The 26,822-nt window shown below is 40.6% G+C and overlaps 1 protein-coding gene across 9 annotated transcripts in view; it reads right to left on the bottom strand.

Moving 5' to 3' along the window:
- Positions 1-26,822, bottom strand: part of GMDS (GDP-mannose 4,6-dehydratase) — a 632,819-nt gene that overhangs the window by 349,438 nt on the left and 256,559 nt on the right. The window lies entirely within an intron of this gene.

Here is a 26,822-nt window from a genome sequence, read left to right as displayed (position 1 = left end):
ATTTTTAATGAGCCCCAATTGATTTTTATGTACAGAGTAGTTTTGGAACATGTGCTTTAGAACACAGTTGAATTTAAAAAGGGTTGTTTTATTTTCTATTTTAAAGGTAAAATAATGAATTTGTAATCTATTACACGAATATATAATCTTTTTTTTAGTATGAGACACAGAGCAAACAGCAAGATGCTAATGTATATATGAACCAACTTCTAAGAGAATGCTGAGGAATAATTCAATATTTTGCAGTTCTTTAGAGTACTTTTTAAAAACAAGTGTGACTGATAAGCTTTCTGAAATCGTTCTATTTACATATGATGAACAAAATAACCTAACATTAAACCCTCTAAAATAATAAGGCTCAAAATCTTTGTTACTGGTTTATTCATAGGCTAATATAGCTGGGCACAGTGCAAACAGGCTTCCCCTGCTGCCTTGTGAATCTTCACCTGGAAAAACCCCTCTGAGGGGCAAGGCCACTGGCCTTCGTTACTGCTGGGTCTTGCACGTGTGCCCTGGAGCAGAAGCTGTCCCCTGGTACATGCAAATGGTATTCAGGCCACCGCTCACCAGGTACGCTGTTGAGACCACTAAACTCATGTGATTTAGGCCTGTGAGTAAAGGTCACGTGGCTGCCAGGAAATCAAAAGAAAAAAAGTATGTTTCATCCACAATCTTTCAAAAGGCAAGAAAGCAAATTTGGAAGCCTGTTATTTTTATTCTTTTCTAATAACAGTGTGTTAAGATATAATTCACACCCATAAAATTCACCCTTTTAGACAATTATAATTCAGTGGTTTTTAGTACATTCACAGCAGTATATGCAATCAACACCATCTAAGCCCAGAACATTTTCATCACCCCAAAAAGAAATTCCGTACCTAGTACTCAGTACCTTAGTACCTAGTATCAGCAGCCACTCTCTGATCCCCAACTTCAACTCTGACCCCAGCAGCCCTGTCACTATGTATTTGCCTACTGTGGATATTTCATACAAATGGAATCATACAATAGGTGGCTTTTAGTGACCGGCTTCTTTCGTTTACTATGTTTCCATTTTGGTTGAGTATATACCTACGAATGTAGTTGCTGGGTCACACAGTAACACTATATTTAACATTTTGAAGAACTACCAGACCATTTTCCAAAATGGCTGCATCATTTCACATTCTCACCGTCAATTAATAAGAGTTCCAATTTCTCCGCATCTTATGTAGACTTCTTGCTGTCTTTTTTGTTATATCCATCCTAGTGGTGTGAAGTGGTATCTCAGTGTGGTTTTTCTTTTTCCTGATAAATAATGTTCAGCATCTTTTCATATGCTTATCAGCCATTTGTATCTTGTCTTTGTAGAAATGTGTATCTGAGTCCTTTAGCCATTTTTAAATTGGGTCATTGGTTGAGTTGTAAAAGTTTTTTCACATATATACACACACACACACACACACACATATATATTCTGAATACAAGTCCCTTATCAAATCTATGACTTGTGATCTTTATTTATTTATTTATTTTGTTGAGATGGAGTCTCGCTCTGTCACCCGGGCTGGAGTGCAATGGCCGGATCTCGGCTCGCCACAAGCTCCGTCTCCCGGGTTCACGCCATTCTCCTGCCTCAGCCTCCCGAGTAGCTGGGACTACAGGCATCCGCCACGTCGCCCAGCTAATTTTTTGTGTTTTTAGTAAAGACAGGGTTTCACCGTGTTAGCCAGGATGGTCTCAATCTGCTGACCTCGTGATCCGCCTGCCTCGGTCTCCCAAAGTGCTGGGATTACGGGCCTGAGCCACCATGCCTGGCCTTGACTTGCAATCTTTCCTCCCATTATGATGGTTGCCTTTTTACTTTTTTTTTTTTTAAGATGGAGTCTCGCTCTGTTACCTAGGCTGGAGTGCAATGGCGCAATCTCAGCTCACTGCAACCTCCGCCTCCGGGATTCAAGTGATTATCCTGCCTCAGCCTCCTGAGTAGCTTGAGATTACAGGCGTGCACCACCATGCCTGACTAATTTTTGCATTCTTAGTAGAGACGGGGTTTCACCATGCTGGCTAGGCTGGTCTCAAACTCCTGACCTCATGATCCACCCACCTTGGCCTCCCAAAGTGCTGGGATTACAGGCATGAGCCACCATGCCTGGCCTACTTCCTTTTTTTTTTTTTTTTTTTTTTGAGATGGAGTCTCGCTCTGTCACCCAGGCTGGATTGTAGTGGCACGATCTCGGCTCACTGCAAGCTCCACCTCCTGGGTTCACACCATTCTCCTGCCTCAGCCTCACAAATAGCTGAGAATTCAGGCGCCTGGCTAATTTTTTGTATTTTTAATAGAGACGGGGTTTCACTGTGGTCTCGATCTCCTGACCTTGTGACCCGCCTGCCTCGGCCTCCCAAAGTGCTGGGATTACAGGTGTGAGTCACCGCACCCTGTCCCCCACCCCCTTTTTTCTTTTTTTTTTTTAAGACAGGGTCCCATTATGCTGCCCAGGCTGGAGTACAGTGGCTGCCCAGGCTGGAGTACAGTGGCTATTCACAGGCACAATCATAGCAAACTACAGCCTCAAACCCTGCTTAAGTGATCCTCCTACCTCAGCCTCTTGCTGAATAGCTGGGAATACAGGCACATGGTACAGTGCTGGGCTAATGTCTTTTCACTTTCTTACTGGTGTCTTATGAAGCACAGAAGTCCCATTTATCTACTTTTTATTTTGTTGCGTGTGCTTTCAATGCTATATCTAAGAACACTTTACTTAAACCAAGATCATGAAGATTTACTCCTAATGTTATATTCCAAGAGTTTTATAGTTTTGTCTCATGCATTTAATTCCATGATCCATTTTGAGTTAAATTTTGTGTATGGTTAGGGATCCAACTTCATTTTCTGCAGATGGATATCTAGTTGTCCCAGCACCATTTGTTGAAAAGGTCAGTTTTTCCCTGTTGAATGGTTTTTGCACTGGGTCATTTTGTTATCAGGAAAAGCCACGGCCTTATTTTGAGGAAACAGTGTATTGAGAAGGCCTTGGGAGAGGGGGTGTCAGGGCTCTGGGACCACTGGTAGTGGTCACTGAGCAGATCACTCAACCACTTCTGCTGGCCGTAGTTTCCTCACCACATCAGTGCCACAACTGTAATTTATATGACACTATACAATTCAAAAGTGCTTTTGTTCGGGCTTTTAACAATCCTAGGAGAAACAGAAACTAAGTCCTGAGGTTCAGAAAGATGGAGCTGCTAAAAGCCACACTGCCTAGGAGCAGCAGAGCCAGGAATCCAAGCAAGTCCCTGGATGATGCTCACCACAAAAGCCGAATTCAGCCACCCCCTCTGTGAGGGTCTCATAAAAGCCAGAGGCTCTGAGGAGAAACACGTGCACACACAGACACACACAACTGCCTGCGCTTTCCAGAGATTTGTAGATTGCAGATTAAGAAACCTTAAACTAGATCTTCCTGAATACCTTCTCTGACATCAAGTGTCTGTATTCAAAATATTTTTAGGTATAAGTTCTTATCCCATGGTATTTGCACTCTTTTTCAAGGGACCAGTCAAATTTGAACAATAATGAGAATGTTGTGAGTTTTTTTCTCTTTCCTTGACTAGGTTTTCATTTATGTACATGCTGCCTGAACAGCTCCAAGAAGGAATAGCTAGTATTTTTTAAGTACTCAGTACCAGACACATGCATATCATCCTAGGCATTTTGCGAGTATATATTATTTAATCCTAAGAGCAGGTAAGTATTTACACTGACACAGAGAAGCTACAGCAAGTGGTGGCACCATATGTTGTATTCGTGGTGAACGTTCTATACATTGATTAGATTACACACAGGTATGTCACATTCACAGTGAACCACATGTCCTAGCATAAGCACCTTAACCGTTAGAACATAGAATAAGGAAACTGTACAACCTGAAAGTTTTCACTTATGCCAGGGAATCCAATTTAGATAACTAACAGGTCATTATTCAGAGCACATACCTCATGGAAAAGAATTAAGCACCGTTAGACTAAAGATAGTAAATAAGATAGGAGAGTATGGGGGGAAGGATGGTTGCATGTTTGCAGATTTTGAGGTAACTCCAGAGAGAATTAAGCACATGTATTTGATGTTCAACATGCTACAGGATAAGATTAGCTGATAAAATCTAACTGATTATGAAGTGTTTTATAATATAAAGTAACAAATAAAGTGGTTTCCTTAAAAAAGAAAATCTGAACAGTATGTTGTGACTGATCAACTCCTAAAGCTTACAAGTGTTGGCCAGGCACAGTGGCTCACACCTGCAGTCCAACACTTTGGGAGGCTGAGGCCAGAGGGCCAGTTGGGCCCTGGAGATCAACACCAGTCTGGGCAACACAGAAAGGTCCTGTGTCTACAAAAAAAATTTAAAGTAAAAAAAATTAGCCGGCCGTGGCGGCACACACCAGTGGTCCCAGCTACTCAAGAGGCTGAAGCAGAAGAATTACCTGAACCCAGGAGGTTGAGGTTGCAGTGGGCCATCATCATGACACTGCACCCCAATCTGGGCAACAGAGCAAGACTCTGTCTCAAAATGAAATGCAGGTTAAAAAAAAAAAAAGAAAAGAAAAGAAAGAAAGATTTCTTCAGTCTCCCGAGTGGCTGGGACTACAGGTGGCCGCCATCAGGCCTGGCTAATTTTTTTTGTATTTTTAGTAGAGACGGGACTTCACTGTGTTAGCCAGGATGGTCTCGATCTGCTGACCTCATGATCCACCTGCCTCGGCCTCCCAAAGTGCTAGGATTACAGGCATGAGCCACTGCGCCTGACCAAAGAAAGATTATTTTTAAGTAAAATTAAAGGTTAGGAGTGTGATTCTGAAACACATGGAAACATGGAAGGTCCAGAGAGCTACAGTTCACAGGTCAAATCTGACCTACCATCTGCTTCTGTAATTAAGTTTTATAGGGCACAGCCCTAACAAACACTCATTTGTTTACAGGTTTCCTATGCTTGTTTCCACACTATGACAGCAGACTTGAATAGCTGCAACACAGGTATTTCCCATGAAGCCAAAAATATTTACTCTCTGGACCTTTACAGAAGCAGCTTCCAAACTCCCGAAACTAAACCACAGTTATAACTGGGAGCCAAAATGAGTAGGGTTTTGGTGGTGGTTGTTTTTTATCATTATCTTTTTCTCTACCTTCTCAGTACTATGGGATGATTATGAAGTATATTTCCAATCACAAAGAAAGTTGCATTTTCAGAGGCATGCAGACCAAGTTAACAGTAAAAATCTTCTTTCACCTAATAAGGAGAAGAAAAAATCAGACTGATAAAAAAAACAAGCCTACAAAATACTGCCCAAACTCGCTTTCTTGAAATATTTTCTTCAGTGGGCTCCCATATCCCCATATTCTTCCAGTTTTTTTTCCACTTGATTGGCATCAATTCTCTAGGCTGTTGTGCCACTGCCCGCCGGTCTACCAGGTCCCCTGCACCCCGACTCCAGCCCTGGGCGCAGTGCTGAGGTTTTTCTACCCCAACCCACCCTCCAGCTGTGTCATCACTCAGTCTGGTGTCTTAATTCACCATCTGTCCAAATGGGCCCAAAGGCCCACCTCCAGGGCACCTCTTGGAGCAGCAGCCTCTCATATGTTCCTGTGCACTTGCTGTACCTAATGGCATGTCACACTGAGATGGCCCCAAAGAGGGTTCCTGAAGCTGTCTCCAAAGCTCTTCTTTCCCATGGCCCCTCCCTCTGTGTAAATAGCACCCATTCCAAACAAAACCTAGGAATCTTCCCTAACACTTCCTTCCCTGTGCAGCTTACTGAAATCTAACCAGTTCCCACCACTTTGCCCACACCTTAATTTAGTCTGGCATCACCTTTCATGGGAACCACTGCAAGGACCTCTAACTAGTTCAATTTCAGTCCTTCCCCACCTGACATCCTGGTACTTGACCTCATAACCTACCACACTCATCCCCCACTACGATGATGTGGCCTCTCCGGCCACCTGTGGTCCTACTCTGGTGTCAGCTGGTCCTGCCTGCAGCCTTCATGCTGCTGACCCCTCTGTATGCTGTGCCCCTCACCACTTCCCTGCCTCCCTCTCTAAAAACATCCCATGCTTGCCATTCTATGCTTATCCACCCCTCTCTTTATCTTGCTTCATTTCACCTTAATTTTAAACTTGTATTTTATCTGTTTACTTATTTATGATCTAGCTCCCCCATTAAAATGTAAGCTCCATGAGAGCTGGGTTTCATCTTGTTCTCTGCAGTGTCTCCCATGCCTGAAGCGTGGCTTGGCACAGTATTTGCTAAGTGAACGAAGACAGTGTGTAAACTAATGAGAAATCTAAATGTCAAATACACAAACATCAAAATAAAAACACAAAAGCCAGTAGGAAAGAAAATGCGCTATCAGAATAAAACAAATTTGATAATTTAATATCACTGAAATAAAAGGTAAAATTTCAAAGGGCAAGACAGATAAAACTCTATATAAATTTCAAAGCTTTAGCATAACAACAACAATAGTTTTAACAGTTACACTATATAGTCAGAATTCAGAGTGCAGAAGAAGAATCTTAGACATAATTGAAGTGCAGGTGGGAGAAGATAGTTACTAAAATATCCAAAGACACGGTGATGGGATATTGATTCTTAAGGCGCAGTCAGGGCAGTCTCAGAGGCGAGTAGTAAAGCCGGAGAAATGACAGAAAAATTTAAAGTCATAGGAAACAGGAAATTTAAGTTCAAATATAAAGTTAATTACTCTTATCAACATTCAAAGATATAAACAGATATCCAAAGAATTGACCTCATTTATTTATGAGTGGTAAATCACAGCCTTTCTTAAAGCAAACAGAAAATTAGAATGAGTCCTTTAAATGGGCTGAAAGGGATAAGATATAGATGCTGAAAGTTCACATGCCAATTCTGTAGTCTACAACATGGAATGTAGATCCCAGGTGCTTTTAAAGCCACATCAGGGAAGACCTGAGTTCACTGTGCTAGGCCTCACAGCAAATAAAACAAATGATAACACTCATTCCAGGATCACTGAAGCCCTTTTACCTCTCCAAACTCATTATAACTAAATGTTAATTTTATAACTATGTGAAATTGAACAGAGATGAAAGAGGGCATTCTAACCAAGTAGGACAAGATAAACGCCACTATTAACATACAGTACATTGACCAGTCATAACAGTGACAGACTATTACTTACATTAGATGATTACAAGAGAAAACAGACTGTGTCTGGTTAGTGGAGCGGTTGTCATGTGTTGGTAACTATGGTGCTCACAGCTTTACGTATTGGAAATGGCCACCAAAACTGAATCCTTGAGGTCAAAATGTCACACACTGTGACTCTTTCCCCAAGAAGCACAGCAAGTAACCTTCCAGCTTCTGACGTCAGGATCTCGGATGGTCCTGAGAGACTGCTGAGCAGGCACCATTCTGGAGCTCTCTGCAAGGCCCACTCCCAACTTAGGGGGTTTAGAGTGTTCCAACTCCTCCCCTGGGTCCTGAGTCTCTCATAATGGACTAGCTCTCTTCCTCAATGGCAGTCTGGGAAGTAAATTTCGGGTTCCGAGACAGAGAGGCAGCTCTAGTCATCGGAGTCTAGTGTGAGTGGTTTGCCAGGGCTGCCCCACTGTGGCTCCCTCGTATTTCCTCCTCACAGACTGTACTCTTACTTCAAAATATTAATACAACTAAAGAGCACACATTTTTAAAATTCTGAAATCTACTGAAAGCAAAAGCTAGGGTAAATGAAAAAGATCACAAACAGCCCCTACCCCACTAGTCTGTAAACTCTACAGGCGCAGGGCCCTAGACTATTTCTGTTCACCATTAAATCCCCAAGAATTGCACAGAGGTAAAAATACATCTGTAATTTTAAAATAGAAAGCCATGTGAAGAGAAGTTTCATTTATTTATAAGAAATTAGATGAAATATATATTTAAGTATCCTGTAAATGTTAATAGAAATATTATCTTCTGAAGTGTAAATGAATTAAGGGAAAGTATTTGAATAACAATTTTAGTAAGGAAAAACATTTCAAACACAGCAGAAGAGAAGTACATAACAAATTAATGAGTAAGGCTGAACACTTTTCAGGCTTTTTAGCTGAAACAAGAAGAATATATGTAGGAATGTGAAGATAGGCAAAATTGCTTATAACATACGTTGTTTGCCTCTTCAGACCCGTATGGTTCAGCGGGGCAGCCTCTAAGTTCCAAGCGATTTGTCCTTTGCAGTTTGATTTCCTGCCATCTCAGGGTCTTGGTGTTTGCCCCTTCCCTCTACTCAGAACATTTTCCCCAGGGTTCACGCCTCCCTTCCTGCAGCCAAGAGGATTCCTGGACCTGGCCATCTCTACTTTCACCTCATCCTCCCCTGGCGTGCTTCACTTAGGAGAACTCAGTCCATTGGACTCTAAGTACAGAGAAAGCATCTTCATCGGTTTAGCAAGCTTGTAAGCTTCACGAGGTTAAGGGCTCTGTTCACTTTTTCTCATTGCTCCTACCACTTAGAAGAATACCTGCCACATGGAAAGTACTCAGGAAATATTACTTGAGTGAATAAGACAGTATTTGGTCTGAAGCTTAGGCATAGAATTCCCCAATGATTTCAGTACACAATTAAGAACGGAACAAACTTTATATATGGAGCAAATTCCATTTAAAAAATCTCAACGAATGAGCCAAAGTTTCCTGACTACAAATGTGGTGTCGGAAAAAGAGATTTGTCTGCAAAAGAACTAAATGTGGTAAAAGATAACCAGAGAACAGGAAATCTTTTCCTCTAACATTTGATTTCACAGACACAAGAGGAGGCTCATGATACCAGTGAGCTGGAAATGCGTAAGACCACACAAGCAGCTGCACTGTTTACTGCTTCTCTGTAAGTGAAAGTTATTAATCAAGGACAGCAACAATAAAACATTACTTTCCATCATGGATCAGTTTTTCCCAGTTAGCAGCTCAGCAGAGCTGACATTTATTTAGCAGCTGGAGCCAGATGCAAATCTTCCCCCCCGGCGCCCCGGCTCCAGAGCTGGACAGGAATTAGGCAGGTGTGGACCTAGAAGCACTGCAGCTCAGTGGGCAGGGAAGGAATCGAGAGAAGGTGCACCCTACCATGAGCAGGCCACAGGTTCTGATTCCAGGAAATCCAAAGGTGAAAGAGACGGGCCTTGCCTTGCCCTCCTGTAGCCTTCCTTATGGGTGTCGATTAGACAGGGTTTGAAGAGGCTACAAAAGGGAGGCCACAGGGATTAAGAAAGGCATCCTGAGATGGTTACAAAGTGTGGGAGTGGGAGGGTAGAGATCCAAAGGAGAGACAGATGACATGGACAGATCAAAGTAGGGTCCATGGGCACAGGGAGGGGAATACCACACACTGGGACCTGTCAGGGAGGTGGGAGGAAGGAGAGCGTCAGGATAAATAGCTAATCCATGCAGGGCTTAATACCTAGGTGATGGGTTGATGGGTGCAGCCAATCACCATGGCACATGTTTACCTATGTAACATACCTGCACGTCCTGCAATGTATCCCAGAACTTAAATTAAAAAGAAATAGTAGGGTCCATGGGGTGGGCAGGGGTGGGGGATAGGGACTGGTGGAGTGGGGGTTTGGAGAGGTGATGAGACATTCTGATGGGGGCGGGGATCATCAGCATGAGCAAAAGGAGAGACAAATGCACTGGCAATGTTTGGGGAATAGAGTGCTATATTGATGTAATGTAAGTAGAAGCTATTCTGGAGCAAATTATATATGCCAGTCTATAGTTTGTTCAGCGGGCACTGGGGAGCTGGCAATGGCTCTGGAGCAGAGGACAGCATCACTTTATCTGGGCCCTTTCACCAGTGCTATACTCCCAACCTGTTCTATTTGCCTCCAGCCCAGCCCAAGGCCCAGCTCTAGAGTTTAGAAACTTTTCTTCCTCAATTTTGTATGATGTTTCCTTATTCTTTTGCAATTCTATTTTTCTTCAAAACTGTTTATAATTATAATTTGGAATATCATACAGGGTTGTTACTCCACCAGAGTGACAAATGCTAACCAGAGTAAACAAATGTGACATCTTGGTTTACCTTTGTATGCTCAAGGCATATTAAGGTATAGTTCCCTTAGCGTTTTGAAATGCTCAAAGTAGACTAAGGGCTCTCATAGGGAATCAGAACACTGATGACACAGGACAAGGTAACAATCCCCAAATGCACCCTGCTCCCAGTGACTCTGATGAGAGGCAAAGCTGCACACACTGCTTCTGTCCGTCCACTCTCCACACCGTCGGGCCATGACTTTGCATCTCTCACCCCTACTGCTTAGCACCCTGGAGGGCTGGAAAATCTTTGTTGAAATAATGGTATTGATTTTTGTCATGTGTTTACATTTTAGCCACAAAGGCGAACTGGAGCTCTCACAAGTCAGAGCAGAAAGCATATGCGGGACTCTGTTCTCACAACACCCTCCAGTTCTTGCCTTATTCTAAGGACTCAGTCGCTGCTCTGGAAGGCTGACCACGCTGTAACAACCTCATCAAATCTGTCAGCTCTTCTGACTTACTAACTCCAAAATGAAGAACAGTTGCCCCACTAACATTCCTTGAGTTTGAGAACCTTCATTTCTAAAATGTTGGGTTCTGCGCCCCCCCACCCTGACTTCAGTTATAACTCCTTGGTCACAATTCTCTGCCACTTCCACATCCTCTGAGAACCTCTGGTCCTATTCCTTTCATTCTTTTTCAGTTAAAAAATACATTACATAATTTTTAAATAAATGCTAATTTGTTCTAATTAGTTAAATTATTTAAAACAAATATTAAACTAAGTCTCCTGGGTTTTTATTTTTAGAAAATCTTAATTTAAAAATACTTAGAGACTCCAATTATCAGAAATTAGCCATATTAGATGTCTTTTCTCTGTCATTTTACAGTTTATCAGTCGCTGATAAATACAGAAAAACCTGTCATGATTTCTGTACAAGAAAATGTCACCAGAAGTAACTACCCAGGTTTTTCTAGAGAAAAACTCACAGAGATTCTTTACAGAGAAACAGAAATAACAAATCAACTTACCTAATGGAATTTATTATAGCAGGAATACTTAACTAAGAATTCACGGGGTCCATGGATAAAACTCAGGAGAGCACACAGATTTGGCTTAAAAAATTAAAAAATGCATCTCTTCATTTTCACTCAATTCTATCTGAAATTTGGAATTCCCTTCTATTTTGAATGTAAGCCAACAATCCTCAGTAATAACATTACTTCTGACCTTTCCACCAATAGAGACAACAGCCATGTCAACACTACTATACAGTCACTGCAGATGACTGGAGGCATCACTTGTGCCCATCATTGCTTTGAAGTTCCAATGTTTACCAGGCCCACTGCCAGGTCTTGTGCTATAATGTGTTATGGCACATTATTATATCACAAACCTGGTTTTTAAGTATATTAACAGATTAAGAGTCAGTTTCCTTGGCAATTCTATGCATTTGGTTTATACCTCTAAAATGTTATTCTGAGAATATCCATAGACTTCATCAGATTGCTGAAGGAGTCCATGGCATAAGAAAGGTTAAAACATCTCCTTTTGTCACTCCAAGTGGTAGTGACAAAATTTCAGTATTTTAGAATGTGCTTAAAGAAGAAAAGTCACTAAATCTCTCTCACCACCTATATCCAGCCGGATAAATAAGCTCTCGTCAGCCATTTTGAAATCTGTACGTGTGTAACCTAAAAGCATTATTGTTACATAACCAATTGCTCAATGGTTTGGGTCATTCAATAGGTTCCTGACCTCAATGACAAAGCTCCAAAAGTACATAAATACACTAAGGCATTAACATGACACTAGAGTTGTACATATAATCAAAAATTAAACAATGAAATTAGCTTTCAAATGCATTTTGTAATGTTTATAACTTTAATCTGAGTTATTTTGATCATATATATACCAAGATGAGTTAGCATCCCCCAAGCTCTCTGTTGGCAGAGAGTGATAGCACAGGAATGAATAAAGGGACTGATTATATGAAGGGTATTTAGCCAATGACCTGTACCCCTGGGGATTAAAAATCCAGGGATTAAAAATCAGGGGATTAAAAATATTTGTTGGAAGATAATCAAGAGATAAATAGAAGATTTAATGTTTGCTGCCAGTTACCACCCAGATTATAGTAATTTGGGGACAAATAATGAAAAGTCACTTCAGCTACATATAAAGAGACTGAAACACAGTAAACATCATACAGTCTTCATTATTATATTATTATAAAGTTTTACTTTCCTTTTATGAATACTAATAATTACATTTAGAATGGTCACTACTATAACATTGAAATAGGAAGAGAGCAGTAACACTGGCATCTAAATAGCTAATAATTCTTTCGTTAATAGATAAAATGACAGAACAACAACAAAAAAAGAGAACTCACTGAAATGTTTCAATGACTGAGATGCCACAACATGGCCTGTGGTTACAACAATGTAAGTCTCAACTATCCATATGCGAGAGTTCATTTAAGACAAGAAGCAGAGCTAAGGTTTCCAGGCAGGACAAATAACTCAGTGTCAGGAGCCTTCAATCCCACTGGCAAGTGGTATATCCAAGTCTTTGTAAGTCACAAAACAAGAGAGGTCAATGCAACATCATATTATGCAGATAATACGCTGTTTTCCCTCCTTCCTCACCTTGATTTCTCTTGACCTCTCTCCTCCAAAAATAGCAGATAGTAAATTAATTTTAGAAGGAATATTTTTAAAAAATCTAAGCTATGAGAGAAATGTAAAAGACCCCTTTTAAAATAAGTAAGCCCTCATGAGAGACCTACATGTTTCACTAGAAATATTTTATTGAAAGATTTGAAAAGAAGGACCAGAAGCTCAATGGAAAATGGGAAAAGATGCCTTTAACAAAATGGAATAAAATTAAAATAATGCTCAAGAAAGAACAGAGTGGGGTTCAAGGACATGAATGCAAAATAAATAAGAAGAGCAAGCAGATACAGAGAGAAGGCTGCTAGGGAAGCAGGCACAGGAGGGATGCAGAGGCCCAGGCAAGGAACAGTCACATGTTTTCTCTCTACTTGCTGTGTAAGACACAAGGCAGGTTCCAAGTCTCAAACTGCTGTTTGAGACAGGTAGGTAAGAACACTGGTAAATATCAAGGAGTCTCTAGATCTAACAGACAAACTAAAGTGTCAACAAATTGCTAAGAATGATGCATTCAAGAAGTCAGGAGTGATACTGTAGAACTATACGCACTATGATGAAAATGCCAACAGATTACTAATGCCCATAAAAAGGTAACCAATGGGCCGGACACAGTGGCTCACGCCTGTAATCCCAGCACTTTGGGAGGCCAAGGTGGGCGGATCACTTGAGGTCAGGAGTTCGAGACCAGCCTGGCCAACATGGTAAAGCCCCGTCTCTACAAAAAAAAAAAAAAATTAGCCAGGCGTGGTGGTGGGCACCTGTAATCCCAGCTACTTGGGAGGTTGAGGCAGGAGAATTGCTTGAACCTGGGAGGTGGAGGTTGCAGTGAGCTGAGATTGTGCCACTGCACTCCAGCCTGGGTGACAGAGTAAGACTCTGTCTCAAAAAAAAAAAAAAAAAAAAAAGGGGGGGTAAACAATGGTCACACTGCAGATAAACTCGAATTGCCAGGATATTGTTAGATATCATTTTCATAGTGAAAAATCTAGCAAAGTCTATGGCAGCACACCAAATCAAGGAACAAAGATAATCCCATGGCAAAAAGTAAAGCGGCTTTGTGAGAGTCAATACCGCCTCACTATTTTTGCAAAATTATTTAAGGGATAAATAAGCATATGGGCAATGAAGAATGAGGGGAAAACCCATGGATATAATTCACCTAGACTGTCATAGGCCATGACAAATACTACAACAAAGTGTATTTCAGAAAGCAATAACATTGACTCTGAGACTGGGAGAATGTTCCAGCTTCCAGTCACCAACAGCAGGCTCTGCGGCATCTCCAGCACCTCCCACCCCACTATAATCAGGAACCTTCAGGCAGAAAACTAAAAGTAGGAATAAAACATACAAGCTGAAAAAGCAAAATATACAAAGTAGATCCTGTCAATGACCAGTTTAGAGATTATTCTTACTTAATGTTTTAAAAACAATCTAGGAAAGGGAATACACTATGAAAATCTCCTAAGGCTCTACTGTTTCTCCAGAAAAGTAGAAAGTCACATTAGGAATAGGAAACTGCAAGATCTCTTGGGGCTACCTAAGGGACTTGAAAAACGGGAAGAAAATTCAAATTGGACCATTTGAAGATAATACATTTCAAACAGAAGGGGAACAAATAAAACTGTACCCACAGTCTCAGAGTGCTGAATATCCCAAGTTCCCTAAAGACAGCAGGCTTTGGTTTGACACTAAAAAGCCAAGAAAATGTAGTCTCAACAAAGAATAAGCAGAGCAGAAAGTAGAGTCCCTCTGTAGAAGCCTGAGGTTCTTGTACCCCTAGGAGGCTGTGAAGTCCTGGTAACCACACTTTGAGATGGTCACCTGGAACTCGAAAAATATCTACACAACTCAGAAAAAAAAAAAGTTCCACGAAACAGAGCAGCTAGTATACGAAGAATGTTACCAAAAAAATTACACTTCTTTGGCTTGTGAACTCTAGGCCAGAAAGTAGTACAATGATTTAGTCTTTGTAAAATAATAAAGAATATGGATAGAGATGACATATCAGCCTATTATGAGTCCAGAAGACCTGAATGAGGGTATACCCTTTGTTTAAGTCTGATTACATTAATAGAAAAGAAGGTTATCTTCAACTGACCAATATTTGAAGAACAATGTGCTTATTCTGCTCCATTTGGAGGAGCCCATTCTCTTGAGAAGCAAATCATGCATACATAAAACCATGAATTTTACAGGTAAATTTAATAACAGGAACTACCTCTGTCTTGTTCACCAGTATGTGCCTAAACCAGTGCCTGGCACTTAATAGGAACACAGCAACGTTTCTTGAGGGAATGAATGAATAAGAGCACGGTGTTCCAATACCATCCAATATGGCAGAGATCCTCAGAGAAGACAGTGTTTCCAAACGGCTTCTTCCTCTCTAGATGCCTTTTTGTAAATTCCATGTTTAAGTTTCTAATGGAGAATAATTTCAATAATAACAATGATGTAACAAACCTAATATAAGCATATGATTAGGCAATTCAGCAAGATATATCACTCCCTAAGAGGAAAAAATTAATGATAATAGTATACTGTTATTAATACTTCTGGTATTAATGTTTAGTAGTATTAAACATTACTTTAAAACTAGCATCTTTCTGATAGCAACAAAAGGTATTCACCACATACTTTCCAAAATGGAAAAATATGAATGCTGTGTTTTCAACTTTTTCATACTTAAACTGTTATGCAATGCAATGCAATATTTAGATTTTATGGGAAAATGCACTCCACACTGAACAGGATATATGTCTTATTTTCTTTTGAATATTGCTCATGATTATGCTACTGCAATGCAGGTCAATGTCTGTTTCCTTGGGATCTGTGGGCTGATGAGAAACAAGCAAAGCAACTGAAGACAAGGGGCTGGAAGAGAATGATGCCTGTACCTATGGCACTGGAGGAAAGCAGAGGAATTGATAAACAGAAATTAAGTCAAAGTACAGGGGAAAAAAATCACTATCCAAGTTGGAGTTCAGCAAAAGAATCACAAAGCAGAGGAAGAAAAATACTAATTTGCTATGACAAGTAATTTCATTGGATAAGTGAAAAGATGCTTGTGTATGTGTGAATGATGAATGAGAAACAAGAAGAAATTGACATTGAAAGTTATTTATGACAATTAACTAAAAATCCGTATTTTGCCAATAACCAACAGGCAAAGAAATCAGCCTCTCTAAGCCTCAGTTTCTTTCTCCTAAATACCATACCCTGACTCTTCTATGGAATTCAGGATGCCACACAAGTATCTAGCAAACATAAATTCGAAGATCAGAAGAAACAAAGAAAACCAACACTCAATGTTCAATTCAAAATAGCCAGTGAGGGAGAAGGGCCAATTAGAAGCAGCTACAGTCCATGGCACTCATGGAGAGGAGTGAAAGGGGTGAGTGAATACAGCACCCTCAACTGAAATATCTACATTCTCGCATTGGAACAGATTAGGAAAACAACTCAACCCATGGAAAATGCAGAAAAGCAGGGTGGGGCAATGGCTCACCTGGGAGCGTCATGGAGCCGAGGGAACCCCCACCCCCAGCCAAGGGAAGCGATGAGTGATTGTGTGACCCTGGGAAAACATGCTTCTCCCACAGATCTTTGCAACTCACGGATCAGGAGATCCCCTTGTGAGCCCATGCTACCAGGGCCTTGGGTCTGACACACAGAGCTGTGTGGAGTCTTGGCAGAACAGCTGCTGAGGCACACACACAGACCCAGAAGCTTTACATAGTCAAGTCCCAAGATCCCCAGAAAATATGTCTACAGCTAAGGCAAGGCAGGAGGTCTGCACATATCCTAGGAGAGGGGCTGAATCCAGGGAACCAAGCAGCATCATTCTGTGGGCCCCACTTCCACTGCACCTCACAAGATAAGACCTACTGTCTTGGCCACCAGCAACACAGCGGAGATTGCCTGAGACTAGACGGAGCCCATGGAGAGAGGGGCAGGCTGCCACCTGGGTGGCTAGACAACTCAGCTGTTCCAACCTGCGGGATTTGGAGAGTCCAAAGGGTCCCAACGAGGAAGGGTGCTCCCAGCAGTGAACCACAGCAGCTTTGCCAGATAATGGCCAGACTGCTACTTTAGGCAGGACATCAATCTACTCCTCACTGGGTGGGACCTACCTGGTGGGCCCTCCAGCCATGCCCAAGGGCATGTATTAGGGACAGAGCCCTGATGTCTCCCTGGGATGGAGTGCCTGGAAGAGGAAAGGGCCACCACCTGAGTTGGTTGGACAACTCAGCCATTCCAGTCTGCCAGCTTTGGAGAGTCCAAGCCAACTGGGGCAGAGGGGGTTCCCCACCATGACAGCTGTTTTGTAGAGGTGTAGCCAGACTGCTTCTTTAAGCAGGACTCCATTACACTCCTCCTTGTGGGGTGGGTCCTACCAGCTGGGGCCTCCAGCCACTCCCTCCCACCCCATGTTCTATAGGGTCTAAAGAGCTCTAATTTCACCCTGGGACACAGTGCCTGAGTGGTGGGGCAGGTCATCACCTTGCCGATTTGGGCTTCTCAGCCAGTCCAGCCTGTGGGCCATGGGGAGCCCAAACCAATCAGGGGCTGATGAGATCTCCAATACAGCGTAGCTGCTCTATCAAAAAGCAGTCAGATTTTTTTTTTTAAGTGGGTCCCTGATCTTGTTCCTCCTGAGTGGGTGAGACTTCCAATTAGGGTCTCCAGCCACCTCCTCCAGGTGTGTTCAGGCCAGCAATGGATCAGTACCCTTGTGGGATGAAGCTTCCAGAGGAAGGGGCAAGCTGCCATCTTTGCTATTTCACAGCCTTCACTGGTGATAGATACTGGAAAAACTGAAGCAACTAGGGTCTGGAGTGGCCAGACTATTAAAAACAAACAAACATACAAACACAAAACAACAAAAGCAAAACCACAAGAACTCCATCCAAAGGTCAGCAACTCATTTGTAAATAAGCCCACAAAGATGAGAAAAAAATTAACACAAAAACTCTGAAAACTCAATAAGCCGGAGTGCCCCTTTTCCTCCAAATGACCACAGTCCCTCTCCAGCAAGGGCTCAGAACTGGGGTGAGGATGAGATGGTTGAAATAACAGAAGGAGACTTCAGAACGTGGGTAATAATGAACTTTGCTGAGCTAAAGGAGCATGTTGTAACCCAGTGTGAAGAAGCTAAGAACCATGACAAAACAATACATGTGGGAGCTGACAGCCAAAATAGCCAGTTTAGAGAGGAACAGAACCAATCTGTTAGAGCTAAGCTAAAAAACACGCTACAAGAACTTTACAATGCAATCACAAGTATTAATAGCAGAATAGACCAAGGGGAGAAAAGAATCTTAGAGCTTGAAGACTGTCTTTCTGAAATAAGACAGGCAGAAAAGAATAGAGAAAAAAGAATGAAAAGAAATGAACAAAACCTCTGAGAAATATGGGATTATGCAAAGAGAATGAATCTACAACTGATTGGGATACTTGAAAGATATGGGAAGAATGGAACCAAGTTGGAAAATATACTTCAGGTTATCACCTAGGAGAACTTCCTCAGCCTAGCAAGATAGGCCAACATTCAAATTCAGGAAATCCAGAGAATCCCAGTAAGATACTTCATAAGAAGATGATCCCCAAGACACATAATCATCAATTCTCCAAGGTTGAAATAAAAGAAAAAATGTTGAGGGCAGCCAGAGAGAAAGGCCAGATCACCTACAAAAGGAAACCCATCAGACTAACAGCAGACCTCTCAGTGGAAACTCTACCAGCCAGAAGAGAGTGGTGGCCAATATTCAACATTCTTAAAGAAAAGAATTTCCTATCTAGAATTTCATATCTGTCCAAACTAAGCTTCATAAGTGGAGAAATAAGATCCTTTTCAGACAAATAAATGCTGAGGAAATTGGTCACCACCAGACCTGCCTTACAAGAGCTCCTGAAGGAAGAACTAAATATGAAAAAGAAAAACTGTTACCAGTCACTACAAAGACATACTGAAGTACACAGGCCAGTGACACTATGAAGTAACCATATAAACAAGTCTGCAAAATACCCAGCTAGCATGACAGGATTTAATCCACACATAACAATACTAACCTTAAATGTAAATGCGTTAAATGCTCCAATTAAACGACACAGAATGGCAAGCTGGATAAAAAAACAAGACCCATTGTTATGCCGTGTTCAAGAGACACATCTCACGTGCAAGAACACACATAGGCTCAAAATAAAGAAATGAAGGAAAATTTACCAAACAAATAGAAAACAAAAAAAAGCAGGGGTTGCAATCCTAGTTTCTGACAAAACAGACTTTAAACCAACAAAGATTAAAAAAAAAAAAAACAAAAAAAAAAAAAACACACAAAGAAGGGCATACATAATAGCAAAGGGCTCAATTCAACAAGAAGAGCTAACTATCCTAAGAGCTAATTATATAAATACCCAATAAAGGACCACCCAAGTTCATAAAGCAAGTTCTTAGAGACCTTCAAAAAGACTTAGACTCCCACACAATAATAGTGGGAGACTTTAACACTCCACTGATAATATTAGACAGATCATCAAAACAGAAAATTAACCAAGATATTTTGGACCTGAACACAGCTCTGGATCAAGTGGAACTGATGGATATTTACAGAACTGTCCACCCGGAAACATTCTTCTCATAGCTACATGAGACTTACTCTAAAATTAATCACGTAATCAGAGGTAAAACATTCCTCAGGAAATGTAAGAGAACTGAAATCACAGCAGCCTCTCAGACCACAGCTCAATCAAATTAGAACTCAAGACTAATAAACTCACTCAAAACTACACAACTATCAATACATGGAAATTGAACACCTGCTCCTTAATGACTCTTGGATAAATAATGAAATGAAGGCAGAAATCAAGAAGTTCTTTGAAACTAATCAGAACAAAGAGACAACATACCATAATTTCTGGGACATAGCTAAAGATGTATTAAAAGAAAAATTCACAGCACTAAATGCCCACATCAAAAAGCTAGAAAGATCTCAAATTAACAACTTAACATCAGAATTAATAGAACTAGAGAACCAAGAGCAAACAAACCCCAAAGCTAGCAGAAGACAAAAAATAACCAAGATCAGAGTTGAACTAAAGAAGACAGAGACATGAAAAATCCTGCAAAAAAAAAAAACCAAAAACCAAAAAACAAAACAAAACAAAACAAAAATTAATGAAATAGACTGCTAGCTAGACTAATCAAGAAGAAAAGAGAGAAGATTCAAATAAACACAATCAGAAATGATAAGGGGGATACCACCACAGATCCCACAGAAATACAAGCAACCATCAAAGAATACTACAAACACCTATAAGCACATAAACTAGAAAATCTAGAAGAAATGGATAAATTCCTGGACACATACACTCTCCCAAGACTGAACCAGGAAGCAACGGAATCCCTGAATAGACCAATAATAAGTCTGAAATTGAGGCAGTCAAACCAAAGAAAGCCCAGGGCCAGATAGATTCATAGCTGAATTCTACCAGAGGTACAAAGAGGAGCTGGTACCATTTCTACTGAAATTATTCCAAAAAATTGAGGATGAGGGACTCTTTCCTAACTCATTTTATGAAACCAGCATCATGCTGATACTAAAACCTGGCAGAGGTACAACAAAAAAAGAAAACTTCAGGCCAATATCCTTGATGAACATCAGTGCAAAAATCCTCAACCAAATACTGGCAAACCGAATCTAGCAGCACATCAGAAAGTTTATCCATCACGATCAAGTTGGCTTCATCCCCAGGATGCAAGGTTGGTTTAACATACACAAATCAATAAATGTGATTCATCACATAAACAGAACACAAAACACATGATTATCTCAATAGATGAGAAAAGGCCTTTGATAAAATTCAACATCCCCGCATGTAAAAACTCTCAGTAAACTAGGTATTAACAGAACATACTTCAGCCAGGCGCGGTGGCTCACACTTGTAGTCCAGGCACTTTGGGAGGCTGAGGCAGGCAGATCACCTAAGGTCAGGAGTTCCAAGACCAGCCTGGCCGACATGGTGAAACCTCATCTCTACTAAAAATACAAAAATTAGCCAGACGTGGTGGTAGGTGTCTGTAATCCCAGCTACTTGGGAGGCTGAGGCAGGAGAATCACTTGAATCCGGGAGGCAGAGGTTGCAGTGAATATGATAAACCCACAGCCATTATCATACTGAATGAGCAAAAGCTGGAAGCATTCCCCTTGAAAACCAGCACAAGACAAGGATGTCCTCTCTCACCACTCCTATTCAACATATATTGGAAGTTCTGGCCAGGGCAATCAGGTAAGGGAAAGAAATATAGGGTATTCAAACAGGAAGAGAGGAAATCAAACTATCTTTGTTTGCAGATGACATGATCCTATATCTAGAAAACCCCATTGTCTCAGCCCAAAAACTTCTTAAGCTGATAAGCAACTTCAGCCAAGTCTCAGGATCGCTGTGCAAAAACCACTAGCATTCCTGTACACCAACCACATGCAAGCTGAGAGTAAAATCATGAATGAACTCCCATTCACAATTGCCACAAAAGGAATAAAATACCCAGGAATACAGCTATCAAGGGAAGTAAAGGACCCCTTCAAGGATAACTACAAACCACTGCTCAAAGAAATCAGAGATGACAAAAACAAATGGAAAAACATCAAATGCTCATGGATAGGAAGGACAACATCATGAAAATGGCCATATTGCCCAAAGCAATTTATATATTCAATGCTATTCCCATTAAACTACCATTGACATTCTTAATGGAATTAGAAAAAGACTATTTTAAAATTCATATGGAACAAAAAAAGAGTCCAAACAGTCAAGACAATGCTGAGCAAAAAGAACAAAACTGGAGACATCACGCTACCTGAATTCAAACTATCCTACAAGGCTACAGTAATCAAAACAGCATGGTACTGGTATAAGAACAGACACATAGACCAATGAAACAGAATACAGAACCCAAAAATAAGACCGCACACACACAACCAACTGATCTTTGACAAACCTGACAAAAACAAGCAATGGGGAAAGGATTCCTTAGTTAATAAATGGTGACAGGAGAACTTGCTAGCCATATGCAGAAAATTGAAACTGGATTCCTTCCTTACACCATATACAAAAATCAACTCAACATGGACTAAAGACTTAAATGTAAAACCCAAAACTATAAAATTCCTAGAAGAAAATCTAGGCAACACCATTCAGGACATAGGCACAGGTAAAGATTTCCTGACCAAGGCACCAAAAGCAATTGCAACAAAAGCAAAAATTGACAGATTGTATCTAATTAAACTAAAGAGCTTCTGTACAGCAAAAGAAACGATCAATAGAGTAAACAGACAACCTACGGAATGGAAGAAAATTTATCCAATCTACCTCTGACAAAGGTCTAATATCCAGCATCCATAAAGAACTTAAATCTACAAGAAAAAAATAAACCATTAACCAAGTGGGCAAAGAACATGAACAGACACTTCTCTAAAGAAGACACACGTGGCCAACAAGCATATGAAAAAAAAAAGCTCAACATCACTGATCATTAGAAAAATGCAAATCAAAACCACAATGAGATACCATCTCATGCCAGTCCAAAAGGCTATTTAAAATGTCAAAAAAACAACAGATGCTGGCAAGGTTGTGGAGAAAAAGAAATGCTTTTACACTGTTGGTGGGAGTGTAAATTAGTTCAACCATTGTGGAAGACAGTGTGGTAATTCCTCAAAGACCTACAGGCAGAAATACCATTTGATCCAGCAATCCCATTACTGGGTATATACCCAAAAGAATATAAATCATTCTATTATGAAGATACACACGTGCGTATGTTCAGTGCAGCACTATTCACATTAGCAAAGGCATGGAATCAACCTACATGCCCATCAATGATATACTGAATTAAGAAAATGTGGTACATATACACCATGGAATACTATGCAGCCATGAAAAGGAATGAGACAATGTGCTTAGCAGGGACATGGATGGAGCTGGAAGCCGTTATCCTCAGCAAACTAACAGAATAGAACAGAAAACCAAATACTGTGTGTTCTCACTTGTAAGTGGGAGGTGAATGATAAGAATATATGGACACACAGTGGGGAATGACACACACTGGGGTCTGTCAGAGGGTGGGGAAAGAGAAGAGGGAGAGCATTGGGAAGAATAGCTAATGAATTCTGGGCTTAATACCTAGATGATGAGATAATCTCTGCAGACAACCACCATGGCACATGCTTACATATGTAACAAACCTGCACATCCTGCACATGTACCCCTGAACTTAAAATAAAAGTCAGAAATCCCCGCCACCCTCCCCCGACCCAAAACAAAAAGAAATAGCCAGTGAGTAATCTAATGAGAGGTATAATTAGGAAACAGGGCTGGCCCTGAGGGTGAAAACAAGACATCTGGGCATCACTGAATATCCAGGCCAGTACACTACAACTGCTCCTAGAGACCCTAATGTCCTTTATAAATCTGCCCCCTTAACACCTTGGATCTCTCATGACTCCTCGGCCTATAGGCAAAATTCTTCAAACAGGTTTCCTGGTCTCTATCTGGCCTTTCTACAATCCATCCTCCATGCTACCAAAATTATCTTTCTAAATTATAAAACCCACTCAGGTCACACCCTTCTAAACGTATAATGGCTCCCAGAGCTTTCGGGTGAAGTTCAAACAGCTTAGCGTAAATAATTCCAGTAGGCCACAATTCCCACTGCTGCCACTCTCTGTACAACAACGATGAAATTTTAAATTAGAAAATTAAAAAGGCATGACTGGGTGGAACTGGCCTCAAACAACAAAAGCTACTGAAAAACAAAGCAGAAAGTAAGGCTGAAGCTGCGAGTCTGTTGGGAGTTCAAGGCAAAGGTGGGGTTTCAGCCCCCATGAGTAATAGGGTAACAGCTAAAAGCACCTAATGAAAAGGGAATTCAGTCAGGTTTGCTGCTTAAAATCCAATGCAGAGGCAGAATTTTCCTGCCCACGAAAAAACGATCAAAGGAGTTATTTCTTTTTTATTTAACATAAAGCTAAGTGTCTAAAAAAGAGGCACATGGTAACAGACAAAGCTTTACGCAAGGGTCTGCTCCAGACGCCTGCTGGCTTTTCCACTGAACAGAGCTGTTAGATTTCCAATATCAGAGCTGGATGAAGCTCTGTGCCACCAATATAGAACTGGTTCTGGACCAGAGCATCCTAGAGGCTGAATGGTGGCAGCCACAGAACCATTAACATATGGGATAAGAATACAAGAGGGGTAGGGCTTCTATTTAATACAGGCTTGCAAACCAATTTTTTTTTTAAAGAACATTAATGTCAAGAAAGAACCAATAAGAACTATTTAATATAACTGAAGAAAACATTTACTACGGAGAACATGAAAATAAGATAGCATTCTGAAAATGACTTTGAAATATATCTCTTTAACAATGACTTTTAAATATGTCTCAAAGAAACCAAGAAAAAAAATCAGCTAAAAACAAGAAAGCATTTTTATAAGCAGGCTAAAACAAAACAGATTTAAAAAGGAACCAAAATTCTGGAAATAAAACATTCAAACAACAAAACTCAAAATATAGAAAGGTGCAAGGCTTTAGAAAACACACCTAGAAAACTCACAGCAAGAACAGACACCAGAAGAAGTCACATGGGCAGAAAACATCTCAGTTCAGTGAAAAGAGGGAGCGAGAGAAGGATGACTGGTGACCAAACAAGGGAGAGGTGGGCTACTAAAACCGAGATCTTCAAGAACTAAACGGTGGCAGAAGTTTACTAGTCTTAAAATATAGCTTAAAGGAAAATGGGCAAGTCAGAATTTTCCCCTGGCACTAGTGGTATTTGGGAAATGGTGCATTTCCATAATATAAGAACCACTTTATTTTTCTACAGCTTCACGATGCACAAAGCTTAGCTTGGTACACTGGCATATTTATGACCCTTTGAAAAACGGATGACCTAGAAAACTAGTGAGGGCCCATAATTTCAAGTTTCAACATTTCTTTTACTCAAAATAACATTGCTTTCCTTGAAGATTTATTTCAATAAGACAAGGTCTTAAATCACAGGTAATCTGTAACTGTGTTCTTAAAAACAAGTGAGAAAAGGAGCTTCCCCTGGGAGTTCTCTAAAGTCAAGTGAGATGTTACCTGCTTTCCCTTCCTCAAATTACTCTTGCTTCTTTCCAGGTTAACTATCCAGGGAAGTACCAGTGCAGTCTGGCCAAGTATAATACGAAAACAGTGTGCCTCCCTCAATGCTGGATGCTGATATGGGGTACAGTGGCAGGAAAAAAGGATAAGGCTTGTAAATTTACCATCAACAAGGACCCAGAACTTGCATCTGTGAATTCCCTAGGAAACCTAGTCTTTCACTACCTTAAAGAGGGCAGAAAATATATTAAGAATTAAATACCTAAGAAAGTTGTCTTAAGTTTCTAAGAATGTGGTGCTACATGATCAGAAAGCTGTATTAAAAGCCAATCTTCATACTTCTCTATGCAGGTAGACTTTACATAGCCAAACGCTACAGTATGAAAATGAAGGAGGGTTGTAGGAGTGATCTCAGGAGACCCTGAGAATCATGATGACTCCAAACCTCTGTCACAAAGCTTTAAGCATGCCATTAGTTCTGCTTATCTCTCCACTCATTGCTATTAATTTAATGGTCTGGGGAGCTGTCAGGGATATTTGGTAAGAGCAATTTCTCTTCCGGGATAATCTCCAGCCCATTATTCAAAATTTTTTTTAGCTTTAAGCTACACAGAATTTGAGAGTAAGAGGGCTGGCTAGGGAAGGAAGGTAAGAAGGATGGTGAATAAGCTAAGAAGCAATAGACAACATTTTTTCAAAGGAGATATTGTAAACACTATTCTCTTTATTTCACACTGCAAAAGCACAATAAACCAGTAGTTGAGTCAGAAGAGGTTTTGTTTGAGGCAACGTTGCACCCTCCGTGATGAGTGACATGGTAGTACTCTGTGAGTTTGCTTACACGAGCCAGAGCCAGCTGTGCTAGAAGCTTCCCTACTACACAGAAGTTGGGGGCAGAAAAGGGACTTGAGAAACCACCAGAGAACATTAGTATAAAGATGTAAAAAGATAGCCCATTCATATTTTCCTTATTTGTGTCAAGGGAAAAAAGACTGAGTCTAAATGTGGGAAAGGAATTTTTAAAACCTTTTTTCAACTTTTTTTCCTTCTTTTCTATTTATATACATACATTTAAAATACACTCAAAGTTTAAAATCTACCGAAAATTGATGTGTCTCTCAATTGGTATGGAATTTTCTCTCATTTTGCTCTTTTCACTTTTTGCTTAAGACACATTGAGTATTTGCAAAACTATCACTTGATAGCTGTGTTTTTGTTCATTCAACAAATATTTACAGCGTGACACCTGAGGCCCCGGAACTGTTCTCGGCACCAGGACACAATCGTGAAGGGAACAAGCAAAACTCCCCGCCTTTCAGAGCTTCCATTAGTGAGAGGAGAAGAAAATAGACAATATAAAGAAGTTCAATAGTGATAAGAACTATGAGGAAAAAAAGCAGGGGACGGAGAGGATGTTGGGTTGAACTTTTAAATATGGTAAAGCTTTTCTCAGCAAAAGAATTAAACATAAAAATAGAAACGTAGTAGGCACTGAAGAAGCAGTTGTAGTCTACTTCGTAGTAATTTAAGTTCGAAACTTGCCACGTGCCAGGCAATAGGCCAGGTGCTTTACATGCACTCTGCCATTTAAGTATCATGACAAGTCTGTGAGTCAGGGACTACTATTATATTTATTTTCCCTTTGGAAAAAAGCTAAAGCTCAGAGCAATTAAGGAGCTTGCTTATGGTCACAGTTAACAAGCAATAGAACTGGGATTAACACTAAGGAAAAAATTAGAATATAAGGAAAACAACCAAACTACCACCAACACATACATATATATGCATACGCACAGGCCCCCATAGGCATTCTTTACTATTTTCTATAACATATAATATTTTCTTTAACTACAAGCTAGATACAGAACCGGTAGCTTAATTTTTCTGTGCAATTTAACACCAAGATGATGCTTCACTTTTTCCAAAAACAGGGTGGCTGTGATTTAGAATCAGGTTGCCTATAAAAGCAT

Source organism: Macaca fascicularis, chromosome 4, assembly GCF_037993035.2.
Source record: "Macaca fascicularis isolate 582-1 chromosome 4, T2T-MFA8v1.1".
Classification (NCBI taxonomy): domain Eukaryota; kingdom Metazoa; phylum Chordata; class Mammalia; order Primates; family Cercopithecidae; genus Macaca; species Macaca fascicularis.
This window is presented reverse-complemented; position numbering and strand designations above follow the sequence as displayed.